The sequence below is a fragment of the Bactrocera latifrons genome, unplaced genomic scaffold (assembly GCF_001853355.1).
Source record: "Bactrocera latifrons isolate USDA-ARS-PBARC rearing strain unplaced genomic scaffold, ASM185335v1 scaffold_210, whole genome shotgun sequence".
Lineage (NCBI taxonomy): Eukaryota > Metazoa > Arthropoda > Insecta > Diptera > Tephritidae > Bactrocera > Bactrocera latifrons.
In genome coordinates, this window is record NW_017535631.1 from 8,909 (window position 1) to 15,570 (window position 6,662).

Here is a 6,662-nt window from a genome sequence, read left to right on the forward strand (position 1 = left end):
GATAAAATGTAAATTGTAGACACTGTAGCAAAAGAGTATACAAATTTAATACACACACTGTAGTGACAACAATAAAAAAGTAAATACAAAAAGTCAAGTACCCCCTCTTAAAAAGAGCCAACGGAACGTAGAGGCACATAGTAAGCAGCCAACGCGCGGAGAGAAGTAGCTAAAGGGGAAACCGGCAACAACAAACGCAAAATCAAATTTAAGAGAAAAACGTAAACAAATTGGAAACATATTCAAAATTATTGGTTTGGACAAGCAGCAATACTAATACACAACAACAACAACAACTATCACAATACCGTTAACAACAACCACAGCGAACGCAGCAATGCAATAAGTAACAACAACAACAAATGCAATAGTAATGCAAAGTTGCAAAATTTTACAACAACAACAATACTAATTCAAGCAGCAAAAGCAACAGCAACAGCAACAGCAACAGCAACAGCTTCTTTTCCGCGAACACTGTGTGTAATTTGTGTGTGTTTGTGTGTGTCAGTTTGCATAAAAATTTCGTTTCGGTTTTTTGATAAAACAAAAAGCGCAACATAAAGACAAAACATAAATGAATACAAATTTCGAATCATTAGAGAAAGAAAAAATAGTGAGAAATATAAATTAAAAGTGTCAGTTTGTGGCTACAGCAAGTTTTAAGAAACATAAAAATATAAAAATAACAAAAAACAAAACTATTTTGGACTTTACACATTTGGAAAATTAACGGATTTTGGAACAGTCGTCAGTGTATTTGACAAGGCGACAAGGATTTGACTTCACGGCGATTACAATTAAATAAAAAAGGTGAGTGATAAAATATTGTTAAAAAAAAAAGAAAAAAAKAAAAAATAAAAAAATTTAAAAATAAAAAAAAACACTTTAAAAATTAAAAAAATTAAATTATTAAAATTCATGTATAATGATGATGAATTTTTATATTGTCAATAAAGAAATAATCGCTGATGAAGAGATTGTTCTGTTATTCCTTTCCAATATTTGGGTTTCCTTTAAAATGTTTTTGTATTGTAGYTTTGCTAATGCAGTATGTTATGTTCGTTATTTTKTTTATCTACATATATAAAGAGCATTAATATTAAAAAGACAATTTCATATTTGTGATGATGAAGTTTCGAGGTAAATCCGTTTGAAGTTTTACGTTCTGAAGCAGACAGCCTTTTCGTTGGASAGGGCCAACTGAATAAAGTTTTGAATTCCCTTAAGGTTTTATGTCAGTCAAAATTTTGATTTCCAAAAATTTCTGTTTGTATAAACTTTACACTTCAGAATGGCTTAAGAATTATAGAAATTATAATTCAAAATTTATCCGATCAATACCTGACAAATGTACCTAAAGAGATCATGTGCAGCTTTCAAGTCGATCAGTCCAGCCGCAAATTACTTAATTAATCATCAATATTTATTTTGTCGCCTTTAAAGTATTCCCCGAAATACACTTAAGCCAGTCCTCTTGTATGAGCTTCAGATTCTTCAGCGAGTTTTGTTTATCTCTTCGATCGACTGAAAACGGTTTCAACCGAGCTGCAAATATACTTTGGGAATCAAGAAAAAATCACACGGAACCAAATCTGGTGAATACGGTGGTTGAAAGATGGTATTCATTGTGTTTTTGGCTTTAAATTCGGTCTTTTTGAAAAAAATAAGCTTTCATACCCAAAATATCCGTCTATATCATTCGAATGCCATTTTTTTAAAACTTCATTGACCCCATGATTTTCAAGCGCCATATCCATATCCTTCCCTTTTTTTTAATATTTTCATCAGTTGAAGAGGTCGAAGGCATGTCATTAACGATCTCTCCACAATTATCTTTATCCATTGTAAATCATACTACTGAGGTGTGCYGACTTAAGCAGCTGSTGTAAACAAACTGGTTGACAGATCACGCTCATATTTAACATAGTAATTAAGGACAGTCTTACCAACTTAGCAAAATACMTCTTTTTGAAATATCATTTACTCGGAAATTTATAACAATTTCGGGGTGCGTTTTTGTCTAAAGTATCTCCGAAGTTTTCTCATCGGATCAGTATCAAATTTTCGAAACTACAAATATTCGATAATTTGTCTAGCAAAATTCCATATTTTTTTTAATTCACAAATGGATTTAACCCTTTAAGTGTATTTTAAGCTGACATGTTCTTACAACGAAAGCTTGAAGGCTATAACCTATCAGTGAGGGGCTCAAGATAACAGTGAAGKTTTTACTATAAGTTCCAGTTCTACCAAGTACCTTTAGCGTCTTTTTTGATATTTTTAAATATTTTTACATTTTAAGATTGCAAATATTTTAATTATATATTATATATACTATATAAGTATAGTAATTAGAACTTATGTTCGCTAAATAATCAAAAAACGTAAGGTTAGGCGCTATGGAGTGAGCTCAGTACATGGTATATGCGCAAATTAATATACAAAAGCTTCACTATATATTTTATACATACACAATATAAATACATATATTCATATATAATATGAATAATATGAATATCATATATAATATGAATGTATGTATGTATGCATGTGTGTTCATTGAAACATTTATGCGTATGTTGCAGYATACATAAATTGACGACTGCATATTTTTGTCTCTAATAAAACAAAAATAACATTTGCTACAACCACACTGCTCCATTTTMCTCATGCAGTGTTGCTCTAATTTTATTTTATTTTACTATGTTATGCATTATCTGTCAGCTAGCTAGCTAGGAAAGCGCTTGCACATCTGAGCTATTTTTCGACTACCTACTCAAACGATGTAAGCATGCTCGTCAGAACACAAACGCACATACAAGTACTAAAATTGTAGATATGTTTGTACGTATGTATGTAAGCATGTACTTGCTGGCATACAACCMCACTTACAATGCGCTGGAGCTTGTAATCGCAGTACCATCAACTGATATAGACGTTGTCGGCTAGCTCGCTAGCTAGCTTGTGCGGACTGACTGTCTAGCTGATTGCTACAAATGCACAAACAAACTTATGCACATTAGTAAAGTGTTTCTATGTGTGGTATTGTGCTGCGCTTCGTCGCTGTACTTTGTGCGTTTCTAGGTTGCGCGCCACTAAATATGACGCGAGCGTGCGCCGGTGACCTACTTTTATTTTTGGGGCTATGTGCGTTGTTGCGTCTATTTGATTGCTTTTATAAATATGTGCTCTGCACATTATTGTAAGCATAAACATACATACATATGTACATGCACGCTTGTAGACGCGTACAGCTTTTTTTGGGGGTCTTCCGCATTTAATTAGATGCACAAGCGTTGGAAATAACTCATACAACAGCATACATACAAACATTTTTTACAATTGTATATTGCATATGCTTGTATGTATGTATGTTTGTTTTTCACTGCATGTGTGACTTGTTTGAGCTTTTTAGTGCGTAATAATTTTCTTCCGACTTCTTTTAAGATATTTTTTTTATTTATAGGTTTATGCATTTGTGCAATCATATACATATGTAYRTACATACGAACRTGCATTTATACATGAATATRAGCACGCACATTTGAATTTTATTGCARGAATTCWTTYTTAAGAATTTTTCATATACAATTTATTCCGAGAGTATGAAAAATGAAGCGAATTTCTTATTTTCAGGCTTTTTTATACATACAATATATATGTACATACATATATATATGTATATATACATATATATGTATATAAGTGTGCAAATCTCAATACCAAAGAAATTATATAAGTTTTGGGAATCACCGTTTTCGAGAGAGTCTCTCTTTACAAGGCGACCATAATTCCAGAACCTTTTTTTTAACTAATTTTGCCGACTTTGAGACTGCCCAACCCATTAAGTGGTTATATCCACTTTGGTTTCGGAATCACCTTTTTTAAGAGAGCTTCGATATTCGACTGTAATTCCAAAAGATTTTTCACCGAATTTTGGACTGTCCTAACCCATACAATAAAACTTGAAAGTTTCAATTACTTAGTGTAATTGGCTCCCTAAACATTAAACGATGTTTTCTCGAAACACTTCTTTCAGAATTGTTGAAAAAAAAAATCTTCGAAACAGTTGAACTGATCGATTTGAAATTTTTACGCCACCTTAGATACATATTTGTTTATATTTTTAAGGTGCAGATCGAAGCAACAAGCCGTAAGTGGGGTCTTAACCAATAAAGAAGAAAAATATCGAAGGAAAAATAAATTTGATAACAATTTCGATTTCTTAATCCTCTGAAATGTAAATTTTTTTTTTATTGTTTGGGAGGCCTCTATTTTGTCAAAACTCAAAGTTTTTACTAGTATTCCGACCATTAACTATATTCATCTATAGTAATAATATTTTATTTGCATTTGAGATAATTTTAAGAAGAAAAATCTTCGTAACCTCCAAATACTTTCTGTATATCTATTGGGGATCGGCCACTGAATCAAGGGAATCTAAAAATTTTCATCAATTTTCTAATTATGTACATAAAATGCTTCTTATGGGGTTATATGGGTTTCAAAATATCGTTTTTATTGTCTTATTAAATTCCACAACACCTCTAGAATATTGTCTTAAATTTTTAAGTGGTTTCGAGTAATAATTTTGGAGATAGAGCCTTGAGAACTTGTGCGCCGTCTTTAAACACGTTTTTCTCGAAACTATGTTTCAGAAGTGGGTTGGCATGATTTTTCGAGAGCTACTCAGTCGATCTTCATAAAATTTGACACAGGTATTTGAGATAAATTGTTAAGGACTTGGACGAAAGATTTTTCCGATTGCAACTGTTTGAAAAAAAAAAATTCGTGAAATTTTCATTTTTTTTGTAAACATGTCTGCCAAAAATTTCAGATTTTTTTTGTTAACAGTGTACGTTTGCCATAAAATATTTAATTTTTTATATGACAAAAAAGTTGAAAAAGGCTATTTTCTAACCGAGGAAACCTTTTTATCCCTTAAAAAAAATCTCAAAAATGCATTTTTTAAGATTTGCAAGTGGATATAACCCTATCAACTCATTCGCTACCGTTATAATAAATTAATGAGATATTATTGACATTTAATATATTTTTTTGAAATTAGTTATGTTTGGACATAAAAAACAGTAAATTTTACGAATATAAAATTTCGAAAATATTTAATTTTGAAAAGTAAAAAAAATATACTATATACAACTACTTTGTGTTGTGTTAMGTCACATAATTATACCAGATTATAATCAGAGCATGCATTTGTTGCATTACAAAAGCTACACAAGCGCTGCAACTGACTTTATTACCTTAAGCAATACTATTTTATAGCTGTTGCAACTGCATTATGGTGCAATGTCGAAAGTTTTTTGTTTGTTTTTAATGACATTCCTGGAAAAAACATTAAACAACCAAAAATGTCTTTACTTTTTCAACAAGCGGGAAGAAAATATAAATAAATTCATGAATAATGGACATTTACTTTGAAACTGATAAGTGCAATAGGCGACTAAGGGCTTCAGAATGTTTTAAATAATGCGTATACTCGTACTCGTACATACATGGATGTAYGTACATACATACATACATTATATGAATTTAAGCACTTTGCTACCGTTTGTTGCACTATGTCGACTGCATGTTGCACATTTTTTATGGCATTACGGTGCTGGTGCTATACACAATGTTTTCATTTTTACTGCAAGTACCAAAATAACGGCTTTCATTAGACTTCAGCGTTAGTCATTAATTAAGTACGCATATGAGTAAATATGTTGAAAATACACACAAAATTCAAGTACAGTAAGAAATAATGCCAGCAAAATCATGCATACTACAACAATGCATTGCATGACTCCATTGTACATATGTAGATATGTGCGTCATAYAATTTACAGACATAGATATGTACATAAATATACATACATATGTACATGCATATGCGTTCCGCCATTGAATCGCACAATTGTCGCTCAGAATCCACAATATACGCAACGCATTGAGCTTTGCGGCTACTAAAACGGCTGTGATATGCGTTTCTATTTGTGCAAACAATTACACACAAGTCTGCAAATCAGCAGCGAAAAATAACATGCACAGAGTATGCTATGTAAACGAATGTTAATTTCTAAAGTGCCGATTTGCGCACAGACTGCGACACAAAAAAATAAAAAACTACAATATAGTATACATACATATGTATATGTTCGGGCACAGAAATACATACATTTTATACATGCATATTTGCGCAATTTTATGCATATGTGTGCACATGCGTATCTGCAGAAAAGCTCTCAATATGCAATGTGTGGGTATTCAAGTGTATGCGCTACGCACTCGGTTGGCTGATTTGTTCGCAACTATGAATGCAAACTTTTGTGCATGTGTGTACATGTGTATGTATGTACACAATAAAGTCTGTTAGCTATGTACGTGAAGTAAGCTAAAATGGCTGTTACAGTAGAATATGTAGAAGAAATAAATTTGGAATAATGTACATACTACATCATATGTACATATGTATGTATATGTGTATGTAAGTGAGATTTCTTGTAATCGAACATACATACATAGATTATTAAATATAATTTAACTGGAAACGAAATAATTTTGTTTTCGCAGTAAATTTATAATATGTATGTACTTTTGTATAAGATTCACTTAAAATTATTTTTACTAATTATAAAATAACATTTCTAATAAGAATT

The 6,662-nt window shown here is 31.4% G+C and overlaps 1 protein-coding gene across 1 annotated transcript in view; it reads left to right on the forward strand.

Annotated features, from left to right (window-relative positions):
• The first annotated feature begins 620 nt into the window (after positions 1-620).
• LOC108968365 (protein abrupt) overlaps positions 621-6,662 on the forward strand; it is a 92,939-nt gene continuing 86,897 nt past the window's right edge. Inside the window, exon 1 of the mRNA XM_018932353.1 lies at positions 621-810. The gene's annotated coding sequence lies outside the window, so the exon portion shown is untranslated. The remainder of the gene's footprint in view (positions 811-6,662) is intronic.